At 33.9% G+C, this 14,189-nt stretch overlaps 1 protein-coding gene across 1 annotated transcript in view; it reads right to left on the reverse strand.

The window, feature by feature from the left end:
* The window catches only part of LOC108060248 (uncharacterized), a 275,381-nt gene extending 262,385 nt beyond the window's left edge, over window positions 1-12,996 (reverse strand). Inside the window, exons 1-2 of the mRNA XM_044394777.2 lie at window positions 12,902-12,996; window positions 9,756-10,081 (exon numbers count right to left, since the gene is read on the reverse strand). The gene's annotated coding sequence lies outside the window, so the exon portion shown is untranslated. The remainder of the gene's footprint in view (window positions 1-9,755; window positions 10,082-12,901) is intronic.
* Between the last annotated feature and the right edge of the window lie 1,193 nt (window positions 12,997-14,189).

Here is a 14,189-nt window from a genome sequence, read left to right on the forward strand (position 1 = left end):
TACAGTTTATTTAATCCTTGGTTTAATACTAGGCGATAACTTAGGGTTGAACGGTATTTTAGGATTCACCACTTCATTTGTTTCAAATTTTTTTTGTAGGTTTTGCAAAATATCAAAGCAAGATAGCTATGTCTCATTTAATGTATGTACTCAAAGCTTAAGAAATGAAGAAAATTATAAAAATGACTTAAGCCTCTCAGATCTCTCTATGACGGGAATAAAATCAGATTGTCTCTTTAATCAACTTCAAAATTTCTCCGTAACATCTAATTATGCTGTAGACATTTTGCATGACTTATTTGAAGGCGTGCTGAGATATGATATTTGTCATATTATTATGTATTATATTAAACAAAAAATATTTGACTTGGAATTCTTGAACATAAGAAAAACAGATTTTGATTATGGAGAAGCTGAGATAGGAAACATATGTCCAGCCTTTCAATTAAATTTATTAAAAAAATTCAATATCAAAGCAACTGCTCGTGAGCTATTGACCTTCATAACATTCTTTCCGCTAATGATTTCCGATAAAATTCCCAAGAACGATAGTGTTTGGCAATTTGTTAAAAATTTACTTAAATTAATTGACTTAGTAACTTTATCAGACTATTCTAAAGACGATATAAAAACTTTACAATCAGTAATACTTGCTCATAACCGAGACTACCAGATTTTATTTGAAGACAATTTAAAACCAAAACATCATTTTTTAAACCATTACCCCAAAATAGTTGAGCAATCGGGTCCATTAAAATACTTGTGGACATTTCCGTTTGAAGCTAAACACAAGTCTCTGAAATCGTATTGCCAAAACACTATGTCCAGAAGAAATATTTTATTATCCCTTTCTATGAAAATTAGTTTTCAGTTTGCTAAGAAGTTACAAAACTCAAAAACTAATGAGTTAGTACTAAGCAAAACAAAGTGCTTTGTAAGTAACTCTTTGTTTTACACAGAAATTTCAAAACTTATACCATATTCTCAACAAATTTGTTGTTATTCCTTTGTCAAGCTACGAAATGTGTTATACAAAAAAACATTTATATTATACTCATTTGAACCTTTTTTTAAATCTTTTGAGATTAAAGAAGTAATGTTGGTGGAAAATGAGATAACATTTTTGTGCGTTGAAATTGAAACTATTTTTTGCGAGCATACAACCTGCTTCATGAAAACTGGATATTTAAATTATAAATTAATTAGGTTATCAGACATATGTCACCCACCCGCACAATTTCATTTACTTAACAACAACAGCTATATTAAGCCAAAATTTTATTTTTAATTATATTTTGTTTTGATATTATGTTTAAAACGTAAACTATAAAGTGTGTTGAAATGCTAGAAAAGTGACCTCGAGTCCGATAAAGTGTTCAATAAAACATTTAAATAAAAAAAAACATTTCTAGTTTTTATATATTTAGTTGTGGGTTTATTTAAACAAATTTAAAAAAAAATTACAGCCTTTTTAGGAACATATTATTAAAAATGCAGGCATCGTTTTCTAAAACAAAATACATATTTTTCTAGATTTATGGAAAATGTTTTTCTTTCTGGGAAACAATTTTCTTAATTTCGAATTTTTTTTCCTTTAAATAAGGAAAAGTTTTTTAAAAAACATAAAACTTTTTCTTTGGGTTTAGAAAATATGTTTCTATATTAAAAAAAACGGTATTTCCATTTCTTAGAAAACCTTTATTTCTAATTGTAAGACATAACTTTTTTACTTTCTAGTAAAAAATTTCTCAATCCCAGATGTTTTTTTTTTGTTTTTTAGAATAAAACGCCTTTGATTTTAAAAACCTACTTTCTTTAATATAGACAAAATCGCCAGTAAAGCAAATCCATAGGCGATTTTCTAAAACCAAAGGCGATTCTAGGCGTTTTTTTTTTTGAGTGCAGAAAATCCTATATGTACGTGATATCAATATATAAACAAGAGAGAACGCTATAGTCGGGTTGGTGTCCAGACTATCTAATACCCGTCACTCGGCTAAAAGGAGTGCGTGGGAGATGGATATATAAAATGTTTTTGATTGCTTATAACTTTTTAATGAATGGTTCGATTTGAAAAATGTCTTCTACATTTCAAAAGTTATAAAAATACACAACAAAATTGCATTTATACTTCTCGAAAATATTTAAAGGTGTGGGCGCCAGACACATTTTAAAATCGTTAGTGGGCGATTAAGGTCGTTAGAGGGGCGCTCGGCTGAAATAAACTTGCGCTGCGTGGGAAGCCCAAGAATATGTGTGGGAAATCTCAACCTTCTAGCTTTTGTAGTTTCCGAGATCTCAGCGTTCATACGGACATGGCTGTATCGTAACGCAGTGAAGGAGACGTTTGCGACGCCATAAAGTATATATATTCTTGATCAGGATCACTAGACGAGTCGATCTAGCCATGTCCGTCTGTCCGTCTGCGCAAACTAGTCTCTCAGTTTTAAAGCTATCGGCTTGAAACTTTCCCAAAAGTCTTCTTTCTATTGCAGGTAGTATTAAAGTCGGAACCGACCGGATCGGACAACTATATCGTATAGCTCCCATAGGAAGGATCAGAAAAAAAACGTTAGAAAAATTCTAGCTAGATCGACGAGTCGATCTAGCCATGTCCGTCTGTCCGTCTGTTTCTACGCAAACTAGTCTCTCAGTTTTAAAGCTATCGGCTTGAAACTTTCCCAAAAGTCTTCTTTCTATTGCAGGTAGTATTAAAGTCGGAACCGACCGGATCGGACAACTATATCGTATAGCTCCCATAGGAAGGATCAGAAAAAAAACGTTAGAAAAATTCTAGCTAGATCGACTCGTCTAGTGATGCTGATCAAGAATATATATAATTTATGGGGTCGGAAACGTCTCCTTCACTGCGTTGCAAACTTCTTACTAAAATCATAAAACCGAGAAAAAAAAACCGTTCTCAACGTTCTTGATTTCAGTATTTCCGTGCTCAAAAGTGAGCCAAGAACGGTTTTACTAAAATCAAGAACGAGTGTTCTTGATTTGAGACTACTTTTTTGAAAATAAGTATTCTTGATTTCAGTATGAGTCTTCTTGGATTCAAGAAGTAAAATTCTTGGATTCAAGCATGGGCGTTCTTGGTTTCAAGAATAGGCGTTCTTGGTTCCAAGAGTAAATCGTTCTCGGGTTTAATAATTTCTCTCTTACCAAGAAGAACGTATTCTTGGTTTCAAGAAGAAAAATTCTTGGATTCAAGCATAGGCGTTCTTGATTTCAAGAATAGGCGTTATCGATTTCAAGAATGTTCCACTCTTGATGCAAAAAGGAATTTTTCAGAAAAATTAAAAATTTCATATATTCACTTTTTTTTATTTTATTAATTTTTTATTTATTATTATAGATATAACATAATTACAAATTACTTATAACTAAACATATTTAAGTCTAACAGCAATCTTATCATTATTAAGTAAGTACGAATAAATTTAAGTAATATACATAAAACGTACAATAAATATAAAGTTTTATAATTTTAAAATGTACCTTGCCAAGCGTGCTACCTCCTCTAGGTGGACCGATACCAATCAGCGATGTTTGTTTTTCGCTCTTTTCCTGATTACGTCCCACAAACTGCAAGATTTATATATAGTTTAAATAACAATAAATAATACAAATTGTATATTATTTATATATATACATACTTTCGAGTTTTGCGAACAGCTTCTCCCGGAACACAATACGTAAACCAATTGGCGGAATCGCCTCATTGATCTCTCCTTGTCCATAAAGACACTCCAGCGCCTAAAAATAGTTAAAGTATTATTTCATATTACTTTTTTAAAACAGAACCTTACAAGCGCAAGCACGCTCCTGCATAAACACACATATGTATACATACATAGATGCATTTAGCGTGGCGTCACTTTTTTTCACAAACATACAAGTTCAAAGTATTTATTTATTTTATAGCTTATTTTCATTATTTTTATTATTACACTAATGTTATTATTAATTACTTACGTTTGAGGAAGGGGAGCGCACTCAAAATATCTAGTTCCTCTAGAAGGTTCTTTAAACGTGTGTCGTCCGCGTGTGTACTCCGCTTCACTGGCCGAAAAAAAACGAGCATTTGACGAGAGCCGAAGTAAACTTCGGTAGCTTGCCGAAAAATTCCAGAGAGAATGTCTCTCTCATTTTTAATCTCTCTCATTTTTTTTCATCTCTGAGACGAAGTTGAGAACGATTTTAAGAATGCTTGGGGACGATTTCAATAGTGTTCATGCTTGATAAACAAAACCAAGAATGGATGTATTCTCAAAAAGCCAGATCAAGAATGCTTTTATTCTTGATTTCAAGAACGTTTGTGCTAAAAAAAGTGAGAAGACAAAATACTGAAATCAAGAAGATTCGTTCTTGGTTTTTTCGTTCTCAAGTTTTCTCAGTGTAGAATATGAAGATGGATAACGCCATACGATTTTTTTGCACACAATTTTTTGGTGCTGGCTCTAGAGCTGGCTCCAGGCTCTCTTGCTCAAAAGCAAGAGAGAGACCGCTCTAGAGCCAGCCGCTCTCATGCACGCATACAGAGACAGAATACGATTGTATGTGTGCACATTAGGGCGGTTCACATTTGTATGGAAATTTTGAAGGTCCTACTCCCACCCGCTTCTACAGTGCGCATTGTGGTATTCAAGGTATACCAAAAGACAATTTTTAAAAAAATCGTGTTTTAGGGTCTGCGAGTTGGTTTCAAAGTTTATCACCCATACGCAGTGTTGCCTTCGATCAAAAAGTTTTTCTGATCAAGGTGGCATAGATATCAACAATTCAGTTGATGTTTTGCTCTCCTTTTTTTTTAACAATTATTCCAAAGAATTTCATAATTTGACAAGACAAGACATGGGAGAGCGATTTTTTTCGACCAAATTCGAACGGTTATACATGTCGTATTTAAAAGCAAACTTTGAAGACGTTTCGCAAGGTCTAAATCTCGAAAAAAAATTTTTTTGTTTTTACATACATTTTTTGCATACTTTAATATACCACGTTAAGGGGTGAGAAAAAAATTTCATTTTTTGGACCGCCCTAATGCACATGTATTCTCGCGCATTGTTATTGTGCATATTTCGCTTATTGAGCAGCTTGATTATTATACCCTTGCAGAGGGAATTATGATTTCAGTCAGAAGTTTGCAACGCAGTGAAGGAGACGTTTCCGACCCCATAAAGTATATATATTCTCGATCAGCATCACAAGACGAGTCGATCTAGCCATGTCCGTCTGTCCGTCTGTCCGTCCGTCTGTCCGTCTGTCTGTTTCTACGCAAACTAGTCTCTCAGTTTTTGAGCTATCGGGACGAACCTTTCGCAAAAGCCTTCTTTCTATTGCAGGTAGTATATATGTCGGAACCGACCGGATCGGACAACTATATCTTATAGCTCCCATAGGAAGGAAACGTTAAAAAAATTCTAGCTTCGGTGTTTTCTCAAATATTATCTTCTACTCATGGGAATATTATTTTTTATATGTTTCTGAATTTCGAATTAAATATTTAAAAAATCGGATCACTATATCATGTAGCTGCCATAGGAACGGTGGAAAAATTAAATGTAAATTAATCGGAAAAAAATTATATCTTTGTTGATTTTTTTTACATTCTCTTCTACTCTGGGATATGACTATTTTTAAATATTTCCGAATTTCGATTTTAATTTTAAAAAGATCGAACTACTATATCATATAGCTCCCATAGAAACGCTTGAAAAATTAATGTGAAATAATAGGAATTTTAACATTTTTGCGATTTGTAAATTAATAGAATGATGTGCAAGGGTATATAAGCTTCGGCTTGCCGAAGCTAGCTTCCTTTCTTGTTTTTGTATTTATTTAATTTCATATTTCGATTTTAAAATAATTAAAATAATAGAATTATAATAATAATATTTATGTATGTATTTCTATATTAACTATTTCAATTATTAATGAAAAGGAGAATCACAATGGGGAAAAATAAGTCAAAATTAAATTAAAATTGAATGACACAAAATCATTTAACGAAATGTTGTTTTAATTTAAAATACTAAAAATGTAAATTGTAAAATTGTAACTTAACTTTACTAGATAATTTAAATAGGTAATATATTAATATGATTTTTAATGTTTAAAACAGTTATAATATTAATTACTTATACTGGTAAATACTTTTTAGAAATATAACTACCATTAAATACATTAATTAATTTGAATTGTTAAAATAATAAATATACTATTAAATATATTACATAATTAAGATATACTACCTAAATATAAACCAAATTTAAATGGCACAAAATCATTTATCCAAATTGCATTTATATACTTAAATTAAATATGAAAAAACATAACTTTTACCACAAAACATATACAGCTGCTGGATTAAATATGAAAATATTTAAATGATATCATTCGTATTTACTGTAAATATTTTAAGTCATTTAATCAAAGTTTAAAATATTAAGTCTAAAATTAAATTTAATTTTTTCATTTTAAAGTTAATAAAAACAGCCATTGATAAAAAATAAAGCGAAATATATTTAATTTAAATATCCTTTAAATATATTCAATTTAAATATCCTTCGCTTTGTTTTGGTTTAACAATAAAATTTATTATAATGTTTTTAAATTTTATCAAGCAGTTTTATATGTTTTGTATTAAAAGTTATGTTTTTAGTTTTAATTTAAATGTGTAAAACGATACTATAAATTAATTTTTGTGTATCTTACATAACTTAACTTCAGATACCTAAATATGTATTCTATGTCGATTCTTAAAAAACCGCGAATTCTTAGGAACAAGAGGATTTATTTTTGTGGATCATACATAACTTAACTTAACTAAATATACTTATAAATAATTGGAAAATTCGCGAATTTCATTTTTAATTACTTTAAGCAATATCAGACAGATGGACAGGTGCATTTCGACTGGGATATTTATTCTTATCATTTGGATTTTCTGGTACTAAATGGTTTTTTTTGACGTCATGTACTTCCACCGAACATAGAAGTTACATATATAAAACATTAAAAGGCGTTATAAGTCCTTAAAATATCCATGGACATAGTCATGTCATAGCTCATATGAAAGGTATTGACTCGAAGATCAATCCTGTTTTAGATTTTGGCCCATATTCCCATTGGTTTAAAAGATATTTGCATTCAATTTTTATTTTCAATTTTTATAATAAAAATTGGAGAATAAGACTTATTTTCAATTTATATAATAAAAATTGGAGAATAAGGCTTATAAAAAGTGGAGAATAAGACTTATTTTCAATTTTTATTATAAAAATTGGAAAATAAGACTTATTTTTAATTTTTATAATAAAAGTTGAAGAATAAGACCTATTTTCAATTTTTAATTTAAAAATTGAAAAATAAGACTTATATTTAATTTATAAAATAAAAATTGAAAAAAAAGGTTTATCACGTTTTCCCATTTGCCGAACCATACTAAATAAGTGGTTTTTTCCCTTATTTTTTGGACGCTATTTTGACTATCAATTTTTTTAAACTCATAACACTTATTTGCAGTCCCTGATTTAAACAAGAGAGAACGCTATAGTCGGGTTCGTGTCCCGACTATCTAATACCCGTCACTAAGCTAAAGGGAGTGCAAACGCTGTACTCGGGTTGGTGTCCCGACTAATAATCGTAACTCAGCTAAAGGGAGTGCGAGGGAGATAGATATAGAAATTTTGATTGCGTATAACTTTTTAATGAATGGTCCGATTTGAAAAATATCTTCTACATTTCGATAGGTATAAATATGCGTGGGTGCCAGACACATTTTAAAATCGTTAGTAGGCGATTGTGGGCGCTAGAGGAGGCGTGGCACTCGGCTGAAATAAACTTGCGCTGCGTAGGAAGCCCAAGAATATGCGTGGAAAGTCTCAACCTTCTAGCTTTTGTAGTTTCCGAGATCTCAGCGTTCATACAGACAGACAGACGGACAGACAGACGGACAGACAGACGGACAGACGGACAGACAGACGGACATGGCTAGATCGACTCGGCTAGTGATCCTGATCAAGAATATATATAGTTTATAGGGTCGGAAACGCCTCCTTCTACCTGTTACATACTTTTTCACGAATCTAATATACCCTTTTACTCTACGAGTAATGGGTATAATAAACATCCTGTTCAGTCATAGAAGTTCTTTTCGACGCACAATTAGTTTCTTAGCCCAGAAATGATTTCTAGCCGAAAATCGTCTCGTCAATTAAGTACGCACACATAAGCACTTGCTTACGAGTTGTGTTTACTCACACAAGTATGTGCACTCTCTCAACTTTGTGCGAGCGCACTATGGGGCATTTGACCTGTTTTTTTTGGCATAAATGTGTTTTTTACAAGTATTCAAATTATTGAACCATTATTGGAAACGTATTAAGAATAGATCAAAACAAGAAAGGAAGCTAGCTTCGGCAAGCCGAAGCGTATATATAATGCCCCATAGTGGAGCGGAGAGACCGAGATTTTCGTCGCCACCAAAAAATGAGCTGCATATTGCAAAACGAATGTATGGCCGTTACTCATCTTAGAGATTATATTGGTCTTTGATAATACCCTCTGCAAGGGTATAAACATATCTCACGATAGAGTTAAAGGCTACTTCCAGCATTTGCATTTCACGGGTTTCGCAGTGTCCAAAAATTTCCACACCATAAAATAGTGTTGGAACAAGAATCACTTTAGCTACTAAAAGCCTTATTTGAGACGGTAGGTATGTTTTGGAGTATGAAAGCTGGCGCAATAAGCCGTAAGTTCGACCTGTAGCCTTCGATATGTGTTTACTCCAGCTGAGTGTGTTGCTGAACGTAATACCTAAATTATGTGCGTACTCCTCAAATTGTATCGGCGTATTGTTGATTATCAATACTTGTATCGATTGGCCTCTTAGAGATTACTACACACTTGGATTTTTTTGGGTTTATACTCAAGCCATTTTCGCTTGCCCATTTTTCAATTACAGGTGAAGTTACCAGGAGAAGATACATTTCAAATGCAAAAAACTTTAAAACTTTACAAACTCAAAATCAAAAGAATTTATTTAAGTTATCCATTCAATTAAAGAAACTTTTCATAATTCATAATCATTTATTATTAAATACCCAGTGGACTGCAAATGTATTCCTCGAAAAGTCCTTTTGGAGAACTTACTCACTTTTGAGGAAATCACATTAGTTATTTCTTAAATATATGTCTGCCTGACTTTCTTGTCACTTTGAAGCTTTAATTTCGCGCATATCTCGCTCGACTTGACTTTTTTTAAGCTTTATCGATTTTATTTTATTTTGTTTTTTTCCAAGTTGTGGTTGCTGGTTGACAAGCACAAGAATATTTATAACAAGAAAGTATATTTGGCTTACAAGCAGAAACAAGTATACCTACATATGTCCTTTCCAAGGCCCCGTAAAAATATTTGTGAAAGTCAGAATAACGATTAATAATGTTTATACTTGTACTTATTGGAATAATCACATATTTTATGTTTCGTAATTTGGAAATGGTAATGCACCCATAAATTTATAATTCAGAACCTATTTATAATAAATTCTACAATTGTTTCGAGTATGTGTTGAAAGGAAAAATTTAAGACTCAAACGACTTCGGCTTGATCTAACATTTTATGGGGAAAAGTGTTGAAGTGCTAAACTGACTTTTTATACTATGCAGCCGTGAATCCCTGCTGGGGGACATAGCGTATACGTAACATAAGCTAGTGGCCTACAATTTCAAACCATACTCACCCAAAGTGCTCCCCAGTGTATAAAAGTGCGTCTTTTTGTCCTAGACGCTTCGTACTCGATACTGGAACTTTAAGCCGCTTTGATGACTGTCGACAGCCGAAATGGCTTGTCTGGCAGGAGATTTGGCCTGTTTGAGGTCCTTTACCCGTCTACAACACCCACACTTCGTCCGGACGCACACACACGCACTTCTAGAGAGCCGGAAATTTCTTATTCCGGATGTAATTAAAACGCTTCGTCCATTTGACTTTCTTCGCGTTCCAGCCACTGCCTTTCGGTAATTTTAAACTGCTAGGCTCATATATCCTTGACTGCCACAAGTGTCACTGAAAAATGAAAACGTTCTTTCTATTGGTGCTGTCGAATGGCTGGAACGCATTTGTTGTGCCGCACACAAATATTCGGCAATTAAGCCCAGCAGGCGAGGAAGCTGTTGGTCGGCACACGGGGCGTATGAGCGATGGCGACCGTAGAGGAATTGAAATCGGAATGCCTATAGAGTACTCGTAATGTTAGCAGGCGTCAGCCGGCTGGCGTGTGTCATATTTAATGGCGGCCATGGCGACGACCAAGTTGAAGGAGCAGAGAAAGGTATTTCCTTCAGATTGCTGTTGCTGTCGGTGTTGCGGTTTGTTGTGTGATCTGATCACGTATTAGCCGGGTCAGCAACAACAACGGCGACGCTTTATGGGTCCCACAAGAGAAGCATTCTCAAGTAAATACTTCGCATTTGCGTGAAAGCCTATTCGGCTTTTATAATTTTTTTGAAGTCATCGTGGGTTGCTGTTGGGGTGCTTTAGGAAAGACTCGCACGTGAATTGAATATAACACCCTTATGACAGGGATTGAAAACTAATCCAGCAGGTGCCAACTTCAAAAAATAACGGCACGAAACTTTCATATCATATCGTGTGCGGATCCACGGGGGGTAATATGGGTGATATATAACCCCCCACTCGGGTTAAAAATGAAAGAAATTTTTGTATTCAAAAAGTATGCAACAAAAAAATTGTTCTGATATCACCCCTCACAAAAGAATCCTGGATTCGCCACTGTATCATATAAAGTTCTTAAGATATAGTAATTCCATAGTCATTTAAAACAGAATTGTTTTCAAATCAATTTTAAAGTATATATTGTATTTAAATTAAAATCTTTTTGTTCACCTTATAACTATTTCACATTCAGCGTCATCTGGTGTCCAATAAATTTCTATAAACACGTCTTGGTGGTTTGATACTTTTATCTTCCCTAAAAGAACAATAAAAGAAAAACCTCTTGTTATCTCTCCGGGTATCAAACTCACGCCCGCAAGCTTATAAACACACTACTTTCATGGAGGGATTAAGAAAATACACTCGTGGCAGCGCTCTCCTGAGGTAATATTTTATTGTGTGTTTGGAATATTTGAATCATTGTCAAATATTCAAAAGTATTTGCGTAATAGAGCCCTGCACGAGGATTGCATACCAAGACTTTAAGAAAATCAATTGGCTTGGGAGAGAGAGCGGTAAAAGTGAAAAAGTGAAAATTTCGAAATTTGGAGCTGTTGGGGCCGGTGGGGATAAATGCCCCCTCGCAATGTTTTAGTTGTATTCCTTTTGAAAATACCCGTCGAATGAGGGGTCATATGTCAAAATCCGTTCAAAAGTTATAGCCAAAATAAGATTTTCTTCTTCTTCCCAAAATGAAAATTTAATTCTGTTTGTCAGTTTGTCCAAAACATGTTTTTTAAGCTTTGAAAATTTTATATGATGAGTTTTGGAAAAACTTGCTAGTTTAGCGGGAAAACAGCTATAAATAGCTCAAATTCGGAAAGCCGTATTTTTAAATGCTATAAACGCCCTCTATATGCAATTTGTGTAAATGTAATAGTTAAAAAGATATGAACAAAAGAATTTTTTTTTTAACTTTCTTTTTAGCTTTTTTTTAATTTTTAGAAAAACGGCTCTAACGATTTTCCTTACAACTTTAAATTGTATAGCCCTTGAGATTCCTTAAATTTTAGTATATAACACATTACTGTAAAAAGTCACGTTTAAAAGTTATTTTTATACGAAAATAGCCACTTTTGCCAGCTTCGGCACGCTGCAATAGAAAATGCCTGTTAAGGGAAAAAGGCTGGAATAGTTTGCTAGGGCGGGCCGAATGAGAAAATATTAGAAAGCCTATTTTATGACGAGTGTAATCATTTTTCGTCACAAATGTTGATATCAGAACTTTTGTATGTTGAAGGTGCGATCGTCAATAGTTTTTTACCTCGTTAAGAGGTGTTTTTATTTGTCCGATCATACCAAAAAATGTTACATAGAAACAGGGCGGAAAAATGTTATGTAAGAACAGAGCTAAAAAATGTTATGTAGAAACTGCCCTGAGAAATGAATTATATATGAATATTCTATACTATTTATCTTGTTCTGTATGTACACATCAATACCATTATCTTCTTTAAAATAATTTTATTGAGCCGCACTATACTTTTGCTTTTCCTCGAATTCTTCAGCTAATGAATAATAGTAAAGTCTGTTCCTTGCCCTTTTTTTGAGAACTTTAGGATATAGTCGTCCAATTTGTACAAAACTTTTCAAATTGTATTAAAAACGTAAAAATCGGTATTTCTAAAGCTATGTGCATATATCTCAAAATTCAGCATAGTTAATCCAATCGTTTCTATGGCAACTATATGATACAGTTATCCAATCCGGATGATTCTCATACATAATATGCGCAGTGATAAAATATGACGACTTTCACGTTAATATCATTTGAAATGACCTAGTATTTAATTCTGGATAACGAAAGTGGTCAAATGACCCATAGTGCAGCGTAGAAACCATCCATTTCCCTGATTTCTTCGTATGTGGTTTGTTAAATGCCCTAGAAGAAACCTTAATTTGACGTTTCAAAGTGAGTTTTTCATTGATTTCCTTTCGGTGGGCCTGCTAATAATTCCTATCGAAGTGCCATTATAAGGCTAGACACGCCCGGACTTTCAGAACGCGCATTCATCGCCCAAAATTAAAACAATCCGCTGCCGACCGAGCGGTTCATTCATAAAAAAAACTTTCGCCCCAGCGAAGTTAAAGCTTTAAAACCCGATTCACTCGGCTTGAGTTGAGATTTCTTGCACAGTTCACGTTGCCTACTTTTTGGGGCAGCAGCAGCCGTAACACAAATCGAAACCAGCGCGCGACTTGCGCCGGAATGTCGAATGAATTTTCCTACGGACACACAACCAGACGCCTTGAGTTTTGCACGGGAACTGAAACTGAAATCGAAACGGAACGAGTCTGATTGGGTCGCAGCAGCCGCCAAATGGAGGAAGCTAAGTTACTTTGTCGGCAGCGAAAGTGAAACGTAACGCATACGCAGCGTTGACCCGCTTCCCCACATGGCAAACAGCAAGCTTTCGTCGTTCGCGAGCTTTCAGAGCGAAAATTGGGAGAGCCAGGATGGGAACAGCTGACTTTTGTTATTAGATCCGCGCCTTGCCGGGTGTTGCTGACATGTGTCCGCTTTTTCTTTCGCCAAGCAGTTTTGTTTATGCAAAGTTTTGCATGGGGATAATTAAGTAGTTTATTGTGTAACACCACTATTCACCAACGATTTCGGCGGTTGTTGACATCGCCAAGGTCATGCTAAACCGATTCGGCAAATATATCACTGCTTATATTAGACAAAACACACAACTGGGTTCTTAGAAGGGAATGTGATAGCGAGTGGATTTCCTTTAGGAAAAATGCGAACTAGTCTGAAAAACAACTAGTTATACAACTAATATAAAGCAACCAGAATTTGTCTGAATTCATTTGGACTACAAAGGATCTGGAAAATTGGCGCTAGTTGAAAAACTTAATAATACAAAACTACACACAAAAAAAAACTTGGTAACATCAACTGTAATAATTGTCAGACAGGCCCCAACCAGCAAAATTGTCAATTCTTCTAAGTAAATAATCATTTCACAACAACAAAATACACACAATTAGCAAAGACACAAACCCAAAGCAAAAACAAAATACACGTAACTATTTTAATAGTTACGTAACTATCTTTGTTGGTCAATTTTACCAAGCAAATTTTTTTGTGTGTAGTGAAAAAGCAACTTGTCTCGGACTGGTAACTTTCTGACCGAAAAAAAGCCTTACAAATATTTAATTGGTTGATCAAATACACGTTAACATCCAGTAAAAAGACAACTGGAATTTAACTAGTTGCAATTGAAACATATATGATCCAAAAATATAGCCCAGGGTGTAAATGTGTTGAGAAATTTAAAACCAATCAAACTGAATATGTTCTCGGTTCAATCCCCAGTCTTTGTAATTTTTTTTTTTGTTAGCTGGGTGATGATTTATTTAAATTTCAAACTTAGCTTAATCTGTCCGAAAATCACATTGGCATTGCAAAATGTGATGCGTGTATGGCTCAAGC

Source organism: Drosophila takahashii, chromosome 3R (assembly GCF_030179915.1).
Source record: "Drosophila takahashii strain IR98-3 E-12201 chromosome 3R, DtakHiC1v2, whole genome shotgun sequence".
NCBI classification, from domain to species: Eukaryota; Metazoa; Arthropoda; class Insecta; order Diptera; family Drosophilidae; genus Drosophila; species Drosophila takahashii.